Here is a 22,904-nt window from a genome sequence, read left to right on the forward strand (position 1 = left end):
CCCAGCACGGACCACCCCAGCACGGGTCCTGGGGCCCTGGCACCAACAGCCCTGGCAACAACAGTACTAGCCTGGGTCCCGGATCCCCGGGACCAACAGCCCCGGCAGCAACAGCACTGGCCCGGGTCCTGGGGCCCCAGTACAGAACGCCCCAGCACGGGTCCCGAGGCCCCAGCACCAACAGCCCCAGCCCGAGTCCCGGGTTCCTGGCTCGAAGAGGCCCGGCAGCACCAGCCCCATCCCGGGTCCTGGATCCCCAGCACCAACTGCCCCGGTATGGGTCCCGGGGCACCGACACCAACGGCCCCGGCACCAACAGCCCCGGCCCGGATCCCGAGGCCCCGGCACCAACAGTCCCGGCCCGGCTTTCAGGGCCCCAGCACGGACCAGCCCAGGACGGGTCCTGGGGCACCAAAACCGACCGCCCCAGCACTGGTCTCGGGTCCCCGTCATCAACAGCCCCGGCAGCAACAATTCTGGCCCGGGTCCTGAGGTCCCAGCACCGGCGCCCCGGCACGGGTCGCGAGGCCCCGGCACCAACAGCCCCGTCCCGAGGCCCAAGTTCCTGGCTCGAACAGGCCCTGCACAAAGAGCATCGGCTCGGGTCCTGGAGCCCCAGCACCAACAACCCCAGCACGGGTCCTGGGGCCCCAAAACCAGCTGCCCCGGCCCGGGTTATGGGGCCCTGGCACCAATAGCCCTGGCACCAACAGTACCGGCCTCGGTCCCGGGTCCCCGGCACCAACAGCCCCAGCACCAACAGCGCTGGCTCGAGTCCTGGGGCCCCAGTACCGACCACACCGGCACGGGTCTCGGGTCCCCTGCAACAACAGCCCGGGCACCAACAGCCCTGTCCCGGGTCATGGAGCCCCAGTACTGACCGCCCCGGTACGGGTCCCGGGGCACCAGCACCAACGACCCCGGCACCAACAGCCCCGGCCCAGATACCGGGGCCCCAGCACCAACAGTCCCGGCCCAGGTTTCAGGGCCCCAGCACGGACCAACCCAGCACGGGTCCTGGGGCACCAAAACCGGCCGCCCCGGCCTGGGTCCTGGTTCACCGACACCAACAGCCCTGGCAGCAACAGCCCTGGCCCGGGTCCTGGGGCCCCAGCACCGACGGCCCCGGTATGGGTCCCTGGGCAACGGCACAAACGGCCCTAGCACCAACAGCCCCAGCCCGGATCCCGGGGCCCCGGCACCAAGAGTCCCGGCCCGGGTTTCAGGGCGCCATCACGGACCACCCCAACACGGGTCCTAGGGCCCCAGAAACGATCGCCCCGGCCCAGGTTCCGGGGCCCTGGCACCAACAGCCCTGGCACCAACAGTACCGGCCTGGGTCCCGAGTCCCCGGCACCAACAGCCCCGGCACCAACAGCCCCGACGCGGGTCCGGCGGCCCCAGCACGACCAGCCCCAGCACGGGCCCTGGGCCCCGGCACGAACAGCCCCGGCACGAACAGCACTGGCCCAGGTCCTGGGGCCCCAGCACCGACCGCCCCGTCACAGGTCCCAAGGCCCCGGCACCAACAGCCCCAGCCCGAGTCCAGGGTTCCTGGCTCGAACAGGCCTGGCACCAATGGCACCGGCTCGGTCCTGGAGACCCAGCACTAACCGCCCCGCTATGGGTGCCGGGACCCCGGCACCAACAGCCCCGGCACCAACAGCCCCGACCTGGGTCCTGGGCCACAGCCCCGACCACCCCGGCACCAACAGGCCCAGCAACAACATACCGGCCTGGGTCCTGGTGCCCTGGCACTGACCGCCTCAGAATGGGTCCCAAGTCCCCGGCACCAACATCTCTGGCACCAACAGCACCAGCCGGGGTCTTGGGGCCCCAGCACCCCCTGCCCCATCACAAGTCCCAAGGCCCCGGCACTAACAGCCCCGACCCGAGTCCCGGGTTCTTGTATCGAACAAGCCTAGCACCAACGGCACTGGCTCGGGTCCTGGAGCCCCAGCACCGACCTCCCTGGTATGGGTCCCAGGGCACCGGCACCAACGGCCCCGGCATCAACAGCCCAGGCTCGGATCCCGGGGCCCGGCAAAAACATTCCCCACCGGGTTTCAGGGCCTCAGCACGGACCACCCCAGCACGGGTCCTGGGGCCCCAGAACCGACCGCCTCGGCCCGGGTTCTGGGGCCCTGGCACCAACAGCCCTGACACCAACAGTACCGACCTGGGTCCCAGGTCCCCGGTCCCCGGCACCAACAGCCCCGGCAGCAACAGCTCTGGCCCGGGTCCTGGGGCCCCAGTAGCGACCTCCCCGGCACGGATCCCGAGGCCCCGGCACCAACAGGCCCGGCCCGAGTCCCGGGTTCGTGGCTCGAACAGATCCGGCACCAACAGCACCGGCTCGGGTCCTGGAACCCCAGCACCAACAGCCCCGGCACGGGTCCCGGGTGCCCGGCACTGACAGCCCCGGCACCAACAGCCCCGACCCGGGTCCTGGGGCCCCAGCACCAACAGCCCCAGCACGGGTCCTGGACCCCGGCACCAACAGGCCCGGCAACAACAGTACCGGCCTGGGTCCTGGGGCTCCGGCACTGACCACCCCGGCATGGGACCCGGGTCCCCGGCGACAACAGCCCCGGCACCAACAGCCCGGACCCGGGTGCTGGGGCCCCAGCACCGACGGCCCCGTCACAGGTCCCAAGACCCCGGCACCAACAGCCCCGGCCCGAGTCCCGGGTTCTAGGCTCGAACAGGCCTGGCACCAACAGCACCGGCTCGGTCCTGGAACCCCAGCACTAACCGCCCCGGTATGGGTCCCGGGATCCCGGCACCAACAGCCCCAGCACCAACAGCCCCGACCCGGGTCCTGGGCCCCAGCACCGACCGCCCCGGCACGGATCCTGGGCCCCAGCACCAACAGGCCCAGCAACAACAGCCCCGGCCGGGGACCTGGGGCCCCAGCACCGACCGCCCCGTCACAGGTCCCAAGGCCCAGGCACCAACAGCCCCAGCCCGAGTTCCAGGTTCTTATCTCGAACAAGTCTGGCACCAACGGCACCGGCTCAGGTCCTGCAGCCCCAGCACCGACCTCCCCGGTATGGGTCCCAGGGCACCGGCACCAATGGCCCCGGCATAAACAGTCCCGGCCCGGATCCCGGGGCCCCGTCACCAACAGTCCCGGCCCGGGTTTCAGGGCCCCAGCACGGACCACCCCAGCACGGGTCCTGGGGCCCTGGCACCAACAGCCCTGGCAACAACTGTACTAGCCTGGGTCCCGGGTCCCCGGCACCAACAGCCCCGGCAGCAACAGCGCTGTCGCGGGTCCTGGGGCCCCAGTACCGACCGCCCCGGCACGGGTCCCGAGGCCCCGGCACCAACAGCCCCGGCCCGAGTCCCGGGTTCCTAGCTCAAACAGGCCCGGCACCACCAGCCCCGCCCGGGTCCTGGATCCCCAGCACCGACTGCCCCGGTATGGGTCCCGGGGCACCGACACCAACGGCCCCGGCACCAACAGCCCCGGCCCGGATCCCGAGGCCCCGGCACCAACAGTCCCGGCCCGGGTTTCAGGGCCCCAGCACGGACCACCCCAGCACGGATCCTGGGGCCCCAGAACCGAACGCCCCGGCCCGGGTTCCGGGGCCCTGGCACCAACAGCCCTGGCACCAACAGCCCCGGCCTGTGTCCCGGGTCCCTGGAACCAACAGCCCCGGCAGCAACAGCTCTGGCCCGGGTCATGGGGCCCCAGTACCGACCGCCCCGGCACGGGTCTCGGGTCCCCTGCAACAACAGCCCGGGCACCAACAGCCCTGTCCCGGGTCATGGAGCCCCAGCACTGACCGCCCCGGCACGGGTCCCGGGTCCCCGGCACTAACAGCCCCGGCACCAAGAGCCCCGACCCGGGCCCTGGAGCCCCAGGACCGACCGCCCAAGTATGGGTCCCAGGGCACCGGCACCAACGGCCCCAGCACCAAGAGTCCCGGCCCGGATCCCAGGGCCCCGGCACCAACAGCCCCGACCCGGGTCCCGAGGCCCCAGCACCAACAACCACAGCACGGGTCCTGGGCCCCGGCACCAACAGGCCCGGCAACAACAGTACCGTCCTGTGTCCTGGGGCCCGGGCACTGACCGCCCCGCATGGGTCCCGGGTCCCCGGCACCAACAGCCCCAGAATCAACAGACCCGGCCCAGATGCCGGGAACCCGGCACCAACAGTCCCGGCCCGGGTTTCAGGGCCCCAGCACGGACCACCCCAGCACGGGCCCTGGGGCCCCAGAACCGACCACACCGGCCTGGGTCTCGGGTCCCCGTCACCAACAGCCACGGCCGCAACAACTCTGGCCCGGGTCCAGGAGCCCCAGCAGCGACCGCCGCGGCACGGGTGCGGAGGCCCCGGTTCCAACAGCCCCGTCCCGAGTCCCGGGTTCCTGGCTCAATCAGGCCCGGCACCAACAGCACCGGCTCGGGTCCTGGAGCCCCAGCACCAACAGCCCCGGCACGGGTCCCGGGTCCCCTGCAACAATAGTCCCGGCACCAACAGCCCTATATATATATATAAAAGATAGTGGTGATTAATTGAAATGTATTGAAAAATGTGAGACCTAAGCATAACGTAAATGGTATGGAATAAGGGTTGGATACTGTCCTGGTTTCGGCTGGGATAGGGTTAAATTTCTTCCTAGTGCTGTGTTTTGGATTTAGTACGAGGAGAATGTTGATAACATACTGATGTTTTCAGTTGTTGCTAAGTGCCCTCCTAGTCCCAGGACAGCTCCCATGCCTACTGACTGAGCTAGGTACACGAGATGGGAGGGAACATAATCAGGACAGCCAGCCCAGATGGCTAATCGGGTATTCCATACCATGTGACGTCATGCTCAGTATATGAACGGTAGGCGTGATCCAGGAAGTAACGATCGCTACTTGGTTATCGGTCAGCGTGGGTGGTGAGCAATTGCATTGTGTATCACTCATTTTGTATATTCTATCATTATTATTATTATTTTCCCTCTTCTGTTCTATTAAACTGTCTTTATCTCAACCCATGAGTTTTTCTCACTCCTACCCTTCCGATTCTCTCCCCGTCAGAAGGGAGGCGGGGGGAGTGAGCGAGCGGCCTGCCAGATTAAACCACGACACCCAGGAACAAAACCAGAGCGTGGGGAAAAAAGCCACAGCCACAGAAACAAAACCAGGGCACATGGAAAAAAACCAAATCCTGCGGGAGAAAACCACAGCCCGGGGAACAAAACCAGGGCCCGGGGAACAAAACCAGGGCCTGTGGGATATAACCAGAGCCCGCGGGAGAAAGGCAAAGGCCCAGGAACAAAACCAGAGCCCCAGAAAAGAAAACAGAACCCCAGGAAAAAAAACAGATGCCTAGGGAGAAAGTCAGAGCCCCAGGGACAAAGCCAGAGCCCCAAGAACAAAACCAGAGCCCCAGGGACAAAGCCAGGGTCCGGGGAACAAAGCCAGAGCCCGGGGAACAAAACCAGGGCCCCGGGAACAAAACCAGACCCCGCGGGGAAAAAAGCGAGCCCGTGGGGAAAAACCAGAGCCCCAGGAAAAGAACAAGAGCCCCAGGAAAAGAACCAGAGGCCGCGGGATAAAACCAGAGCCCGCGGGACAAAGCCAGAGCCCGCGGGACAAAGCCAGAGCCCGCGGGACAAAGCCAGAGCCCGCGGGACAAAGCCAGAGCCCGCGGGACAAAGCCAGAGCCCGCGGGACAAAGCCAGAGCCCGCGGGACAAAGCCAGAGCCCGCGGGACAAAGCCAGGGTCCAGGGCACAAAACTAGAGCCCCAGGAACAAAACCAGAGCCTACAGGAGAAAACCAGAGCTCCAGGAACAAAACCAGGGCCCCAGGAAGAAAACCAGAACCCGCGGGAGAAAACCAGAGCCCCAGGAACAAAATCAGAGCTCACGTGAGAATACCAGGGCTCCAGGAAAAAACCAGAGCCCCTGGGACAAAGCCAGAGCACCAAGGACAAAGCCAGAGGCCCATGGAGAAAACCAGAGACCCTAGAACAAAACCAAACTCCATGGAACTAAACCAGAGACCCAGGAACAAAACCAGAGCCCGCGGGAGAAAGCCAGAGCCCGGGGAACAAAACCAGAACCAGGGAACAAACCAGCACCCCGGGAAAAAAACCAGCACCCCGGGAAAAAAACCAGCACCCCGGGAAAAAAACCAGCACCCCGGGAACAAAACCTTTGGCCCCGGGAACAAAACCTGTGGCCCCGGGAGAAAAACAGAGCCACAGGAACAAAAACAGAGCCCCAAGGACAAAGCCAGAGCCCCAAGAACAAAGCCAGAGCCCCACGGACAAAGCCAGAGCTCCAGGGACAAAGCCAGAGCTCCAGGGACAAAGCCAGAGGCCCTAGGACAAAACCAAACTCCGTGAAACTAAAAAAGAGTCCCAGGAACAAAACCAGAGCCTGCGGGAGAAAATCAGAGTCCAGGAAGAAAACCAGAGGCCCAGGGACAAAGCCAGAGCGCCAGGGACAAAGCCAGAGCCCCAGGGACAAAGCCACAGTGTCAGGGATAATTCCAGAGACCCAGGGACAAAGCCAGAGCCCCAGGGACAAAACCAGAGCCTGGGGAACAAAACGAGAGCCTGGGGAACAAAACGAGAGCCCCGGGAACAAATCCAGAGCCTGCCGGAGAAAACCAGAGCCGCGGGAGAAAACCAGAGCCCAGGGAACAAAAGCAGAGCCCGCAGGAAAAAAACTAGCTGTCCAGGAACAAATCCAGATACCCAGGAAAATAATCTGATCCCCAGGAAAAAAACCAGGGCCCCAGGGACAAAGCCAGAGCCCCAGCCAAAATCCAGAGCTCAGTAAAAAAAAAACAGAGCCCGCGGGAGAAAACCAGAGCCCGGGGAAAAAAACAGAGCCCGGGGAAAAAAAGCAGGGTCCGGGGAACAAAAGCAGGGTCTGGGGAACAAAAGCAGAGGCCGCAGGAGGAAACTAGAGCCCGGGGAACAAAACCAGACCCCGAAGAAGAAAGCCACAGCCACAGGAACAAAACTGTGGCCCGTAAAGAAAAACAAATCCTGCGGGAGTAAACCAGGGCACGGGAAACAAAACCAGGGCCCGGGGAACAAAACCAGGGCTCGCAGGAGATAACCAGAGCTCACGGGAGAAAACCAGAGCCCCAGACATAAAACCAGAGCCCCAGGAAAAAAAAAACAGAATCTCAGGAAAAAAAACAGAGACCTAGGGACAAAGCCAGAGCCCCAGGAACAAAACCAGAGTCTGGAGAACAAAACCAGGGGCCAGGAACAAAACAAGAGCCCCAGGAACAAAACCAGAGCCCGCGGGAGAAAACCAGAGCCCGCGGGAGAAAACCAGAGCCCGCGGGAGAAAACCATAGGTCAGGGAAGAAAACCAGGGCCGCATGGACAAAGCCAGACACCCGGGAAAAAGCCAGAGACCCTCAGAAATAGCCGTAGCCCCAGGGAGAAAGCCGAAGCTCGGGGAACAAAACCAGAGCACGGGGAACAAAAGCAGAGACCGGGGAAGTATACCAGAGCCCCAGGAAAAAAAACAGAGCCCCAGGAACAACGCCAGAGCCCCCGGGAGAAAGCCAGAGCCCCAGCCACAAAGCCAGAGCCCCAGCCACAAAGCCAGAGCCCCAGTAAAAAAAAAACAGAGCCTGCGGGAGAAAACCAGAGCTTGGGGAAAAAACCACAGCCCGGGAAATAAAACCAGAGCCTGGGGAACAAAACCAGGCTCCAGGGAACAAAACCAGAGCCCGGGGAACAAAACCAGAGCCCGGGGAACAAAACCAGGGCACCAGGAAAAAAAACAGGTTGCCAGGAAAATAAACAGGGCACCAGGAACAAAATCAGAGCCCGCGAGAGAAAACCAGAGCCCATAGAAGAAAGCCAGAGCCACAGGAACAAAACCAGGGCCTGCGGAAGAAAATCAAATCCTGCCGGAGAAAACACGGCCCGGGGAAGAAAACCAGGATCCGGAGAACAAAACCAGAGCCCGCAGGAGAAAACCAGTGCCCCAGGAACAAAACCAGAGCCCAAGGAAAAAAACAGGGACGCAGGAACAAAACCAGAGCCCCAGGAAAAAAAGAAGAGACCTATGGACAAAGCCAGAGCCCCAGGGACAAAGCCAGAGCCCCAGGGACAAAGCCAGAGCTCCAGGGAACAAAACTACAGATCCAGGAACAAAATCAGAGCCCGCGGGAGAAAACCAGGGCTCCAGGAAAAAAAACAGAGCTCCAGGGACAAAGCCAGAACTCCAGGGATAAAGCCAGAGCACCAAGGACAAAACCAGAGGCCCAGGGACAAAGCCAGATACCCTAGAACAAAGTCAAACTCCGTGGAACTAAACCAGAGCCCGGGAACAAAACCAGAGGCCCAGGGACAAACCAGAGCCCCAGGAACAAAATGAAAGCCCCAGGAAGAAAACCAAGGCCCGCGGGAGAAAACCAGAGCCCGGGGAACAAAACCAGAGCCCCAAAGAGAAAGCCACAGCCCCAGGGACAAAGCTAGAGCTCCAGGGACAAATCCAGAGGCCCAGGGACAAAGCCAGAGGCCCAGGGACAAAACCAGGGACCGGGGTACAAAACCAGGGCCCGGGGTACAAAACCAGGGCCCGAGGAAAAAAACCAGGGCCCGCGGGAGAAAACCGGGACCCTCGGGAGAAAACCAGGGCCCGCGAACCAAAACCAGAGTCCGCAGAAGAAAGCCAGAGTCCCACGAAGAAAACCAAGGCCCGCAGGAGAAAACTAGAGATCGGGGAACAGAACAGAGCCTGGGGAACAAAACCAGAGCCCTCGGGAGAAAGCCAGACACCAGGAAACAAAACCAGAGTCCGAAGAAGAAAGTCAGAGCCCTAGGAACAAAACCCGGGCCGGCGGAAGAAAAACACATTGTGCATGAGAAAACCAGGGCCCGGGGAAAAAAAACAGGGCCCCAGGGACAAAGCCCAAGCCCCAGGGACAAAGCCCGAGCCCCAGGGACCAAAGCCCGAGCCCCAGGGACCAAAGCCCAAGCCCCAGGGACCAAACCAGAGCCCCAGGGACCAAACCAGAGCCCCAGGGACCAAACCAGGGACCAATGAACAAAACCAGGGCTCCGGGAAAAAAACAAAAGTTCCAGGAAAAAAAACAGAGCCCCAGGAAGAAAACCAGAGCCCCAGGGACAGAGCCAGAGCCGCAGGGACAAAGCCAGAGCCCCAGGAAAAAAACCAAGTCCCGCGGGAGAAAAACAGAGACTGGGGAACAAAACCAGAGCCCGGGTAACAAAACCAGGGCCCCAGGGACAAAGCCAGAGCCCCAGGGACAAAGCCAGAGTCCGCGGGAGAAAACCAGAGCCCGCGGGAGAAAACCAGGGCCCGGGAAACAAAACCAGCACCCCAGGAACAAAACCAGTGCCCAGGGAACAGAACTAGGGCCCCAGGAACAAAGCCAGAGCCTGCGCGAGAAAATCAGAGCCCGGAGAACACAACCAGAGCGCCAGGAACAAAACCAGAGCCCCAGGAACAAAACCTGTGATAGAGGGAACTAACACTTTAGGGTTAACAGCAGAGCCATTGTCTGACTTACTAGTGTAATCTTTTGTAGCTAGCATCTGGATAGACAAGATGCTGTTATAAGCATAGGAAATATTGTAAGCAGAATTTACAAAGGCTGTGTAGATAACAGGATCCTTGAATTCCTAAACTAACTAACAATTCCTGACTGAGACCTTACTGTAGTGCATCCTCCCACTTGATAAGAGAGGATAGACCTTGAGCTGGCTCCTTAGGCCTCCTGTGTAACACCTGTGATGAGATAAGTGTCCTATATAAATCACTAACAACGAACAACTGTGAAGGGATAAGTGTTAAAGGACAAGATAACCTGATGCCTCGCTACATTCCAAGAGTGGAGGAACTGATGAGTTAATTAAGTGACCATATATAGACAAAGGAAGCCCAGAGTCCAACTAACAGACACAGTGAAGAAGACTATGGACGACCACGGGAGAAGGAAAGGACCCTAACCCTAATTTTACTGCGCATGCTTGGACTTCATAAATGACTTCCAGGAACTGATTACCATAAGACCACCTTTTCTAAGGAATGTAATGAATATGTATATATTGATTGCATATAACCCCTGTAAGTTAAGTACCCTGGCGCGCACGACTTTGGTGGGACTACCCCCTGTGCTGCCCCGCGCTGAACAAACATACTTACTATATAAACTTTTAGTTTGTGGAGTCTGATTTCCGCATGTCACCAGAGCCCGCGGGACAGAGCCAGAGCCCCAGGGACAAAGCCAGAGCCCTTGGAACAAAGCCAGAGCCCCAGGAAAAAAAACCCAGCCCGGGTCACTAGGCCCAGGCACCTACAGCCCCGGCCCGGGTCCCAAGTCCCAGGCACCAACAGCCCCGGCCTGGGTCCCAGGGCCCTGACATGAAAAGCCCCGGCTGGGGTCCCGGGGCCCCGGCACCGACTGCCCCGGCCCGGGTGCTGAGGAACGGGCACCAACAGCCCCGGCACCAACAGCCCCGGCCCGGGTTCCAGGGCCCTGGACTGAGAGGCCCGGCCCAGGTCCTGGGGTGTGGCACGATTTTTATTAAATAACGGACATCCTATGAACACTCCAAGCACTGAGGGTTTGTTAACAACAGTATAAGGCAAAGGGTTGCTAAAGAGCAATTGTGGTTTTAGAGTCTCTGAAGTGATAGCAGAATAGGGAAGCAGGCTGAGGAATGTAACTATCAACAGATTAGTAACGGAATGCAGGTGGGGAAGCGTTCGCGTGGACACCTGCTTTTGACCAATCTGTGTATATTAAGATTCGTGTGCTTGCTGACTGTAGACCAACAGGGGGACTAGATGTGTGTGTATCTGGGTAGAAGAATGTATATAAACCGAGCTATTTGGGCAATAAAGTGGCATTAACTTGATCACGTTGGTCGCTGTGTTGTGTCCAAGACTTCCGCGTCTGCACCGGGGCCCAAGCACCAACAGCCCCGGACCCCGTTCCCGGGGCCCCAGCACTAACAGCCCTGGCCCGGGTTCCGGAGTTCCGGCACCAACAGCCCCGGCCCGGGTTTTAAGGCCCCGGCAACAACAGCCCGGGTCCGGGTTTTAGGGCCCCGGCACCAACAGCCCCGGTCCAGGTCCTGGGTCCCCAGCAACGACAGCCCTGGCCCGGGTCCCCGGGCCCCGGCACCAACAGCCCCGGCACCAACAGCACCAGCCAGGGTCCCGGGGCCACGGAACCAAAAACTGGGGCCCGGGTTACGTGGCCCTGGCAGCAACAGCCCCAGCCAGGGACCCGGGGCACCGGCCCCAACAGCCCCGGCCCAGGTCCCGGGACCCCGGTACCGATGGTCCGGCACAGGTACCGAGACCCGGGCACCCAAAAGCCCAGCCCCGGTTCCAGGGGCCCTGGCACCGACCACCCCGGCACAGGTCCTGAGGCCCGGGAACCAACAGCTCCGGCCCGGGTCCATGAGCCCCAGCATCAAAAGCCCCGGCTGGGGTCCCGGGGCCCCGGCACTGACTGCCCCGTCCTGGTACTGAGGCACGGGCACCAACAGCCCTGGCCCCCGGTCCCGGGGCCCCGGCACCAACAGCCCCGGCACCAACAGCCTCGGCCTGGGTTCTGGGGCCCAGGCACCAACAGCCCTTCCCGGTTTTCAGGGCCCCGGCACAAACATCTGCGGCCCAGGGCCTGAGGCCCCGGAACCGACCGCCCCGGCCTGGGTCCCGGGGCCCCGGCACCAACAGCCCGGGCACCAACCGCCCCGGACCGGATTCCGGGGCCCCGGCACCAACAGCCCCGGCCCTGGTCCCGGGGCCACGGCACCAACAGCCCCGGCACCGATCACCCCAGCCCGGGTCCCAAGGCCCGGGCACCAACAACCCCGGCCCGGGTTTCCGGTCCCTGGCCCCGACAGCCCCGGCCCAGGTCCCTGAGCCCAGGCACCAAAAGTCCAGGCCCGGATTAGGGCGCCCCTGCACCAACAGCCCCAGTCCGGGTTTCGGTCCCGGCACAAACAACCCCGGTCCGGCTTCCGAAAACCGGCACCAACAGCCCTTCCCGGTTTTCAGGGCCCCGGCACAAACAGGCACGGCCAGGGGCCCGAGGCCCCGCACCGACCGCCCCAGCACATGTCCTGGGGCTCCAGCACAAACCGTCCCGGCCCAGGTCCAGGGGCCTCGGCACCAACAGCCCCGGCATCAACAGCCCCGGCCCTGCTCCTGGGGCCCCAGCACGGACCGCCCCGGCACGACTCCCGAGGCCCCTGCAGCAACAGGCCCGGCAACAACAGTACCGGCCTGGGTACCAGATCCCCGCAACCAACAGCCCCGGCAGCAATAGCCCTGGCACGGGTCCTGGGACCCAGACACCGACCGCCCTGGCACGGGTCCCGGGTCCCCGGCACCAACAGCCCCGGCATCAACAGCCCCGGCCCGGCTCCTGGGGCCCCAGCACGGACCGCTCCGGCACGACTCCCGAGGCCCCTGCAGCAACAGGCCCGGCAACAACAGTACCGGCCTGGGTCCCAGGTCCCAGCAACAAACAGCCCCGGCTGCAACAGCTCTGGCCCGGGTCCTGGGGCCCGAGCACCAGCCGCCAAGGCACAGGTCCCGAGACCCGGGCACCAATACCCCGGCCCAGGTGCTGGGGTCCCGGCACCAACAGCGCCGACACGTGTTTCAGTGCCCCGCACCGACCGCCCCAGCACAGGTCCTGGGGCCCCAGCACTGATCGCCCCGGCCCGGATCCCGGGGCCCCGGCACCAACAGTCCCGGCCCGGGTTTCAGGGCCCCAGCACAGACCAGCCCAGCACGGGTCCTGGGGCACCAAAACCGACCACCCCGGCACGGGTCTCGGGTCCCTGGCACCAACAGCCCCGGCATCAACAACTCTGGCCCGGATCCTGAGGCCCCAGCACCGGCCGCCCCGGCACGGGTCCCGAGGCCCCGGCACCAACAGCCCCGTCCCGAGTCCCAGGTTCCTGGCTCGAACAGGTCCGGCACCAACACCACTGGCTCGGATCCTGGAGCCCCAGCACCGACCGCCCCGGTATGGGTACCGCGGCACCGGCATCAACGGCCCCAGCACCAGCAGCCCCGGCCCGGATACCGGCGCCCCGGCACCAACAGTCCAGGCCCGAGTTTCAGGGCCCCAGCACGGACCAGCCCAGCACGGGTCCTGGGGCCCCAAAACCAACCGCCCCGGCCCGGGTTCCGGGGCCCTGGCACCAAGAGCCCTGGCACCAACAGCCCCGGCCCGAGTGCCGGGTTCTTGGCTCGAACAGGCCTGGCACCAACGGCACCAGCTCGGGTCCTGGAGCCCCAGCACCGAACGCCCCAGTATGGGTCCCGAGTCCCCAGCACCAAAAGCCCCGGCACCAACAGTCCCGGCCCGAGTCCCGAGTTCTTGGCTCGAACAAGCCTCGCACCAACGGCACCGGCTCGGGTCCCGGAGCCCCAGCACCGACCGCCCCGGTATGGGTCCCGGGTCCCCGGCACCAGCAGCCCCAGCAGCAACAGCCCTGTCCCGGGTCCTGGGACCCCAGCACCGGCCGCCCCGGCACGGGTCCCGAGGCCACAGCACCAACAGCCCTTGCTCGAGTCCCGGGTTCCTGGCTCGAACAGGTCTGGCACCAACAGCACCTTCTCGAGTCCTGGAGACCCAGCACCGACCGCCCTGGCACGGGTCCAGTGTCCCCGGCACCAACAGGCCCGGCGCCAACAGCCCCGACCCGGGTCCTGGGGCCCCAGCACCGACCGCCCCGGCATGTGTCCCTGGTCCCCTGCAAGAACAGTCCAAGCACCAACAGCCCTGGCCTGTGTCCTGGGGACCCAGTACCGTCTGCCCCGTCACGGGTCACAAGGCGCCAGCACCAACAGCCCCAGCCCGACTCCTGGGTCCCTGGCTCAAACAGGCCCGGCACCAGCAGCACTGGCTCTGGTCCTGGAGCCCCAGCACCAACAGCCCCGGCACGGGTCCCGGGTCCTGTCCCCGGCACCAACAGCCCCGGCCCAAGTCCCGGGTTCTAGGCTCGAACAGGCCTGGCGCCAACGGCACCAGATTGGTCCTGGAGACCCAGCACTAACCGCCCCGGTATGGGTCCCAGGGCACCGGCACCAACGGCCCCGGCATCAACACCCCGGCCCGGATCCCGGGGCCCCGTCACCAACAGTCCCGGCCCGGGTTTCAGGGCCCCAGCACGGACCACCCCAGCACGGGTCCTGGGGCCCAAGAACTGACCGCCCCGGCCTGGGTCTCGGGTCCCCGGCACCAAGAGCCGCGGCAGCAACAACTCTGGCCCGGGTCCTGCGGCCCCAGCACCGACCGCCGCGGCACGGGTGCGGAGGCCCCGGCACCAACAGCCCCAGCACCGACCGCCCCGGCACGGGTCCCGGGTACCCGGCACCAACAGCCCCGGCATCAACAGCCCTGGCCTAGGTCGTGGGGCCCCAGCACCGACCGCCCCGTCACATGTCCCAAGGCCCCGGCACCAACAGCCCCGGCCCGAGTCCCGGGTTCTAGGCTCGAACAGGCCTGGCACCAACGGCACCGGCTCGGTCCTGGAGACCCAGCACTAACCGCCCCGCTATGGGTGCCGGGACCCCGGCACCGACCACCCCGGCACCAACAGGCCCAGCAACAACAGTACCGGCCTGGGTCCTGGGGCCCCGGCACTGACCGCCTCAGAATGGGTCCCGAGTGACCGGCACAAACATCTCTGGCACCAACAGCCCCAGCCGGGGTTCCGGGACCTGGCACCAACAGCCCTGGCACCAAGAGTACCGACCTGGGTCCCGGGTCCCCGGCACCAACAGCCCCGGCAGCAACAGCGCTGGCCCGGGTTCTGGGGCCCCAGTAGCGACCTCCCCGGCACGGGTCCCGAGGCCCCGGCACCAACAGGCCCGGCCCGAGTCCTGGGTTCCTGGCTCGAACAGATCCGGCACCAACAGCTCCGGCTCGGGTCCTGGAACCCCAGCACCAACAGCCCCGGCACGGGTCCCGGGTCCGCGGCACTAACAGCCCTGGCACCAATAGCCCTGACCCGGGTCCTGGGGCCCCAGCACCAACAGCCCCAGCACGGGTCCTGGGCCCTGGCACCAACAGGCCCGGAAACAACAGTACCGGCCTGGGTCCTGGGGCCCCGGCACTGACAACCCCGGCATGGGACCCGGGTCCCCGGCGACAACAGCCCCGGCACCAACAGCCCCAGCCCGGGTCCTGGGGCCCCAGCACCGACCACTCCGTCACACGTCCCAAGGACGCGGCACCAACAGCCCGGCCCAAGTCCCGGGTTCTAGGCTCGAACAGGCCTGGTGCCAACGGCACCAGATTGGTCCTGGAGACCCAGCACTAACCGCCCCGCTATGGGTCCAGGGACCCCGGCACCAACAGCCCCAGCACCAACAGCCCCGACCCGAGTTCCGGGTTCTTGTCTCGAACAAGCCTGGCACCAACAGCACTGGCTCGGGTCCTGCAACCCCAGCACTGACCTCCCCGGTATGGGTCCCAGGGCACCGGCACCAACGGCCCCGGCATCAACGCCCCGGCCCGGATCCCGGGGCCCCGTCACCAACAGTCCCGGCCCGGGTTTCAGGGCCCCAGCACGGACCACCCCAGCACGGGTCCTGGGGCCCAGGAACTGACCGCCCCGGCCTGGGTCTCGGGTCCCCGGCACCAACAGCCGCGGCAGCAACAACTCTGGCCCGGGTCCTGGGGCCCCAGCACCGGAGGCCGCGGCATGGGTGCCGAGGCCCCGGCACCAACAGCCCCAGCACCGACCGCCCCGGCACGGGTCCCGGGTACCCGGCACCAACAGCCCCGGCATCAACAGCCCTGGCCTAGGTCGTGGGGCCCCAGCATCGACCGCCCCGTCACATGTCCCAAGGCCCCGGCACCAACAGCCCCGGCCCGAGTCCCGGGTTCTAGGCTCGAACAGGCCTGGCACCAACGGCACCGGCTCGGTCCTGGAGACCCAGCACTAACCGCCCCGCTATGGGTGCCGGGACCCCGGCACCGACCACCCCGGCACCAACAGGCCCAGCAACAACAGTACCGGCCTGGGTCCTGGGGCCCCGGCACTGACAACCCCGGCATGGGACCCGGGTCCCCGGCGACAACAGCCCCGGCACCAACAGCCCCGACGCGGGTCCTGGGGCCCCAGCACCAACATCCCCAGCACCAACAGCCCCAGCACGGGTCCTGGGTCCCAGCACCAACAGCCCCGGCATCAACAGCCCTGGCCTAGGTCGTGGGGCCCCAGCACCGACCGCCCCGTCACATGTCCCAAGGCCCCGGCACCAACAGCCCCGGCCCGAGTCCCGGGTTCTAGGCTCGAACAGGCCTGGCACCAACGGCACCGGCTCGGTCCTGGAGACCCAGCACTAACCGCCCCGCTATGGGTGCCGGGACCCCGGCACCGACCACCCCGGCACCAACAGGCCCAGCAACAACAGTACCGGCCTGGGTCCTGGGGCCCCGGCACTGACCGCCTCAGAATGGGTCCCGAGTGACCGGCACAAACATCTCTGGCACCAACAGCCCCAGCCGGGGTTCCGGGACCTGGCACCAACAGCCCTGGCACCAAGAGTACCGACCTGGGTCCCGGGTCCCCGACACCAACAGCCCCGGCAGCAACAGCGCTGGCCCGGGTTCTGGGGCCCCAGTAGCGACCTCCCCGGCACGGGTCCCGAGGCCCCGGCACCAACAGGCCCGGCCCGAGTCCCGGGTTCCTGGCTCGAACAGATCCGGCACCAACAGCTCCGGCTCGGGTCCTGGAACCCCAGCACCAACAGCCCCGGCACGGGTCCCGGGTCCCCGGCACTAACAGCCCTGGCACCAACAGCCCTGACCCGGGTCCTGGGGCCCCAGCACCAACAGCCCCAGCACGGGTCCTGGGCCCTCGCACCAACAGGCCCGGCAACAACAGTACCGGCCTGGGTCCGTGTCCTCGGCACTAACAGCCCCGGCACCAACAGCCCCGGCCCGGGTCCTGGGGCCCCAGCACCGACCACTCCGTCACAGGTCCCAAGGACCCGGCACCAACAGCCCCGGTCCATGTCCCGGGTTCTAAGCTCGAACAGGCCTGGCGCCAACGGCACCAGATTGGTCCTGGAGACCCAGCACTAACCGCCCCGGTATGGGTCCAGGGACCCCGGCACCAACAGCCCCAGCACCAACAGCCCCGACCCGGGACCTGGGCCCCAGCACCGAACGCCCTGGCACGGAACCTGGGCCCCGCCACCAACAGGCCCAGCAAAAACAGTACCGGCCTGGGTCCTGGGGCCCCTGCACTGACCGCCTCGGCATGGGTCCCGAGTTCCCGGCACTAACGGCCCCGGCACCAACGGCCCCGGCCCGGGTCCTGGGGCCCCAGCACCGACCGCCCCGTCACAGGTCCCAAGGCCCCGGCACCAACAACCCCGGCCCGAGTTCCGGGTTCTTGTCTCGAACAAGCCTGGCACCAACAGCACTGGCTCGGGTCCTGCAACCCCAGCACTGACCTCCCCGGTATGGGTCCCAGGGCACCGGCACCAACGGCCCCGGCATCAACGCCCCGGCCCGGATCCCGGGGCCCCGTCACCAACAGTCCCGGCCCGGGTTTCAGGGCCCCAGCACGGACCACCCCAGCACGGGTCCTGGGGCTCAAGAACTGACCGCCCCGGCCTGGGTCTCGGGTCCCGAGCACCAACAGCCGCGGCAGCAACAACTCTGGCCCGGGTCCTGGGGCCCCAGCACCGACCGCCGCGGCACGGGTGCGGAGGCCCCGGCACCAACAGCCCCAGCACCGACCGCCCCGGCACGGGTCCCGGGTACCCGGCACCAACAGCCCCGGCATCAACAGCCCTGGCCTAGGTCGTGGGGCCCCAGCACCGACCGCCCCGTCACATGTCCCAAGGCCCCGGCACCAACAGCTCCGGCCCGAGTCCCGGGTTCTAGGCTCGAACAGGCCTGGCACCAACGGCACCGGCTCGGTCCTGGAGACCCAGCACTAACCGCCCCGGTATGGGTGCCGGGACCCCGGCACCGACCACCCCGGCACCAACAGGCCCAGCAACAACAGTACCGGCCTGGGTCCTGGGGCCCCGGCACTGACAACCCCGGCATGGGACCCGGGTCCCCGGCGACAACAGCCCCGGCACCAACAGCCCCGGCCCGGGTCCTGGGGCCCCAGCACCAACATCCCCAGCACCAACAGCCCCAGCACGGGTCCTGGGTCCCGGCACCAACAGCCCCGGCATCAACAGCCCTGGCCTAGGTCGTGGGGCCCCAGCACCGACCGCCCCGTCACATGTCCCAAGGCCCCGGCACCAAGAGCCCCGGCCCGAGTCCCGGGTTCTAGGCTCGAACAGGCCTGGCACCAACGGCACGGGCTCGGTCCTGGAGACCCAGCACTAACCGCCCCGCTATGGGTGCCGGGACCCTGGCACCGACCACCCCGGCACCAACAGGCCCAGCAACAACAGTACCGGCCTGGGTCCTGGGGCCCCGGCACTGACCGCCTCAGAATGGGTCCCAAGTGACCAGCACAAACATCTCTGGCACCAACAGCCCCAGCCGGGGTTCCGGGACCTGGCACCAACAGCCCTGGCACCAAGAGTACCGACCTGGGTCCCGGGTCCCCGGCACCAACAGCCCCGGCAGCAACAGCGCTGGCCCGGGTTCTGGGGCCCCAGTAGCGACCTCCCCGGCACGGGTCCCGAGGCCCCGGCACCAACAGGCCCGGCCCGAGTCCCGGGCTCCTGGCTCGAACAGATCCGGCACCAACAGCTCCGGCTCGGGTCCTGGAACCCCAGCACCAACAGCCCCGGCACGAGTCCCGGGTCCCCGGCACTAACAGCCCTGGCACCAACAGCCCTGACCCGGGTCCTGGGGCCCCAGCACCAACAGCCCCAGCACGGGTCCTGGGCCCCGGCACCAACAGGCCCGGCAACAACAGTACCGGCCTGGGTCCTGGGGCCCCGGCACTGACAACCCCGGCATGGGACCCGGGTCCCCGGCGACAACAGCCCCGGCACCAACAGCCCCGGCCCGGATCCTGGGGCCCCAGCACCAACATCCCCAGCACCAACAGCCCCAGCACGGGTCCTGGGTCCCGGCACCTACAGCCCCGGCATCAACAGCCCTGGCCTAGGTCGTGGGACCCCAGCACCGACCGCCCCGTCACATGTCCCAAGGCCCCGGCACCAACAGCCCCGGCCCGAGTCCCGGGTTCTAGGCTCGAACAGGCCTGGCACCAACGGCACCGGCTCGGTCCTGGAGACCCAGCACTAACCGCCCCGCTATGGGTGCCGGGACCCCGGCACCGACCACCCCGGCACCAACAGGCCCAGCAACAACAGTACCGGCCTGGGTCCTGGGGCCCCGGCACTGACCGCCTCAGAATGGGTCCCGAGTGACCGGCACAAACATCTCTGGCACCAACAGCCCCAGCCAGGGTTCCGGGACCTGGCACCAACAGCCCTGGCACCAAGAGTACCGACCTGGGTCCCGGGTCCCCGGCACCAACAGCCCCGGCAGCAACAGCGCTGGCCCGGGTTCTGGGGCCCCAGTAGCGACCTCCCCGGCACGGGTCCCGAGGCCCCGGCACCAACAGGCCCAGCCCGTGTACCGGGTTCCTGGCTCGAACAGATCTGGCACCAACAGCTCCGGCTCGGGTCCTGGAACCCCAGCACCAACAGCCCCGGCACGGGTCCCGGGTCCCCGGCACTAACAGCCCTGGCACCAACAGCCCTGACCCGGGTCCTGGGGCCCCAGCACCAACAGCCCCAGCACGGGTCCTGGGCCCGGGCACCAACAGGCCCGGCAACAACAGTACCAGCCTGGGTCCTGGGGCCCCGGCAATGACAACCCCGGCATGGGACCCGGGTCCCCGGCGACAACAGCCCCGGCACCAACAGCCCCGGCCCGGGTCCTGGGGCCCCAGCACCGACCACTCCGTCACAGGTCCCAAGGACCCGGCACCAACAGCCCCGGCCCGAGTCCCGGGTTCTAGGCTCGAACAGGCCTGGCGCCAACGGCACCAGATTGGTCCTGGAGACCCAGCACTAACCGCCCCGGTATGGGTCCAGGGACCCCGGCACCAACAGCCCCGACCCGGAACCTGGGCCCCAGCACCAACAGGCCCAGCAAAAACAGTACCGGCCTGGGTCCTGGGGCCCCTGCACTGACCGCCTCGGCATGGGTCCCGAGTTCCCGGCACTAACGGCCCCGGCACCAACGGCCCCAGCCCGGGTCCTGGGGCCCCAGCACCGACCGCCCCGTCACAGGTCCCAAGGCCCCGGCACCAACAACCCCGGCCCGAGTTCCGGGTTCTTGTCTCGAACAAGCCTGGCACCAACAGCACTGGCTCGGGTCCTGCAACCCCAGCACTGACCTCCCCGATATGGGTCCCAGGGCACCGGCACCAACGGCCCCGGCATCAACACCCCGGCCCGGATCCCGGGGCCCCGTCACCAACAGTCCCGGCCCGGGTTTCAGGGCCCCAGCATGGACCACCCCAGCACGGGTCCTGGGGCCCAAGAACTGACCGCCCCGGCCTGGGTCTCGGGTCCCCGGCACCAACAGCCGCGGCAGCAACAACTCTGGCCCGGGTCCTGCGGCCCCAGCACCGACCGCCGCGGCACGGGTGCGGAGGCCCCGGCACCAACAGCCCCAGCACCGACCGCCCCGGCACGGGTCCCGGGTACCCGGCACCAACAGCCCCGGCATCAACAGCCCTGGCCTAGGTCGTGGGGCCCCAGCACCGACCGCCCCGTCACATGTCCCAAGGCCCCGGCACCAACAGCCCCGGCCCGAGTCCCGGGTTCTAGGCTCGAACAGGCCTGGCACCAACGGCACCGGCTCGGTCCTGGAGACCCAGCACTAACCGCCCCGCTATGGGTGCCGGGACCCCGGCACCGACCACCCCGGCACCAACAGGCCCAGCAACAACAGTACCGGCCTGGGTCCTGGGGCCCCGGCACTGACCGCCTCAGAATGGGTCCCGAGTGACCGGCACAAACATCTCTGGCACCAACAGCCCCAGCCGGGGTTCCGGGACCTGGCACCAGCAGCCCTGGCACCAAGAGTACCGACCTGGGTCCCGGGTCCCCGGCACCAACAGCCCCGGCAGCAACAGCGCTGGCCCGGGTTCTGGGGCCCCAGTAGCGACCTCCCCGGCACGGGTCACGAGGCCCCGGCACCAACAGGCCCGGCCCGAGTCCCGGGTTCCTGGCTCGAACAGATCCGGCACCAACAGCTCCGGCTCGGGTCCTGGAACCCCAGCACCAACAGCCCCGGCACGGGTCCCGGGTCCGCGGCACTAACAGCCCTGGCACCAACAGCCCTGACCCGGGTCCTGGGGCCCCAGCGCCGACCACTCCGTCACAGGTCCCAAGGCCCCGGCACCGACAGGCCCGGCAACAACAGTACCGGCCTGGGTCCTGGGGCCCCGGCACTGACAACCCCGGCATGGGACCCGGGTCCCCGGCGACAACAGCCCTGGCACCAACAGCCCCGGCCCGGGTCCTGGGGCCCCAGCACCGACCACTCCGTCACAGGTCCCAAGGACCCGGCACCAACAGCCCCGGCCCAAGTCCCGGGTTCTAGGCTCGAACAGGCCTGGCGCCAACGGCGCCAGATTGGTCCTGGAGACCCAGCACTAACCGCCCCGGTATGGGTCCAGGGACCCCGGCACCAACAGCCCCAGCACCAACAGCCCCGACCCGGGACCTGGGCCCCAGCACCGAACGCCCTGGCACGGAACCTGGGCCCCGGCACCAACAGGCCCAGCAAAAACAGTACCGGCCTGGGTCCTGGGGCCCCTGCACTGACCGCCTCGGCATGGGTCCCGAGTTCCCGGCACTAACGGCCCCGGCACCAACGGCCCCGGCCCGGGTCCTGGGGCCCCAGCACCGACCGCCCCGTCACAGGTCCCAAGGCCCCGGCACCAACAACCCCGGCCCGAGTTCCGGGTTCTTGTCTCGAACAAGCCTGGCACCAACAGCACTGGCTCGGGTCCTGCAACCCCAGCACTGACCTCCCCGGTATGGGTCCCAGGGCACCGGCACCAACGGCCCCGGCATCAACACCCCGGCCCGGATCCCGGGGCCCCGTCACCAACAGTCCCGGCCCGGGTTTCAGGGCCCCAGCACGGACCACCCCAGCACGGGTCCTGGGGCCCTAGAACTGACCGCCCCGGCCTGGGTCTCGGGTCCCCGGCACCAACAGCCGCGGCAGCAACAACTCTGGCCCGGGTCCTGGGGCCCCAGCACCGACCGCCGCGGCACGGGTGCGGAGGCCCCGGCACCAACAGCCCCAGCACCGACCGCCCCGGCACGGGTCCCGGGTACCCGGCACCAACAGCCCCGGCATCAACAGCCCTGGCCTAGGTCGTGGGGCCCCAGCACCGACCGCCCCGTCACATGTCCCAAGGCCCCGGCACTAACAGCCCCGGCCCGAGTCCCGGGTTCTAGGCTCGAACAGGCCTGGCACCAACGGCACCGGCTCGGTCCTGGAGACCCAGCACTAACCGCCCCGCTATGGGTGCCGGGACCCCGGCACCGACCACCCCGGCACCAACAGGCCCAGCAACAACAGTACCGGCCTGGGTCCTGGGGCCCCGGCACTGACCGCCTCAGAATGGGTCCCGAGTGACCGGCACAAACATCTCTGGCACCAACAGCCCCAGCCGGGGTTCCGGGACCTGGCACCAACAGCCCTGGCACCAAGAGTACCGACCTGGGTCCCGGGTCCCCGGCACCAACAGCCCCGGCAGCAACAGCGCTGGCCCGGGTTCTGGGGCCCCAGTAGCGACCTCCCCGGCACGGGTCCCGAGGCCCCGGCACCAACAGGCCCGGCCCGAGTCCCGGGTTCCTGGCTCGAACAGATCCGGCACCAACAGCTCCGGCTCGGGTCCTGGAACCCCAGCACCAACAGCCCCGGCACGAGTCCCGGGTCCGCGGCACTAACAGCCCT

Source organism: Calonectris borealis, unplaced genomic scaffold, assembly GCF_964195595.1.
Source record: "Calonectris borealis unplaced genomic scaffold, bCalBor7.hap1.2 HAP1_SCAFFOLD_61, whole genome shotgun sequence".
NCBI classification, from domain to species: Eukaryota; Metazoa; Chordata; class Aves; order Procellariiformes; family Procellariidae; genus Calonectris; species Calonectris borealis.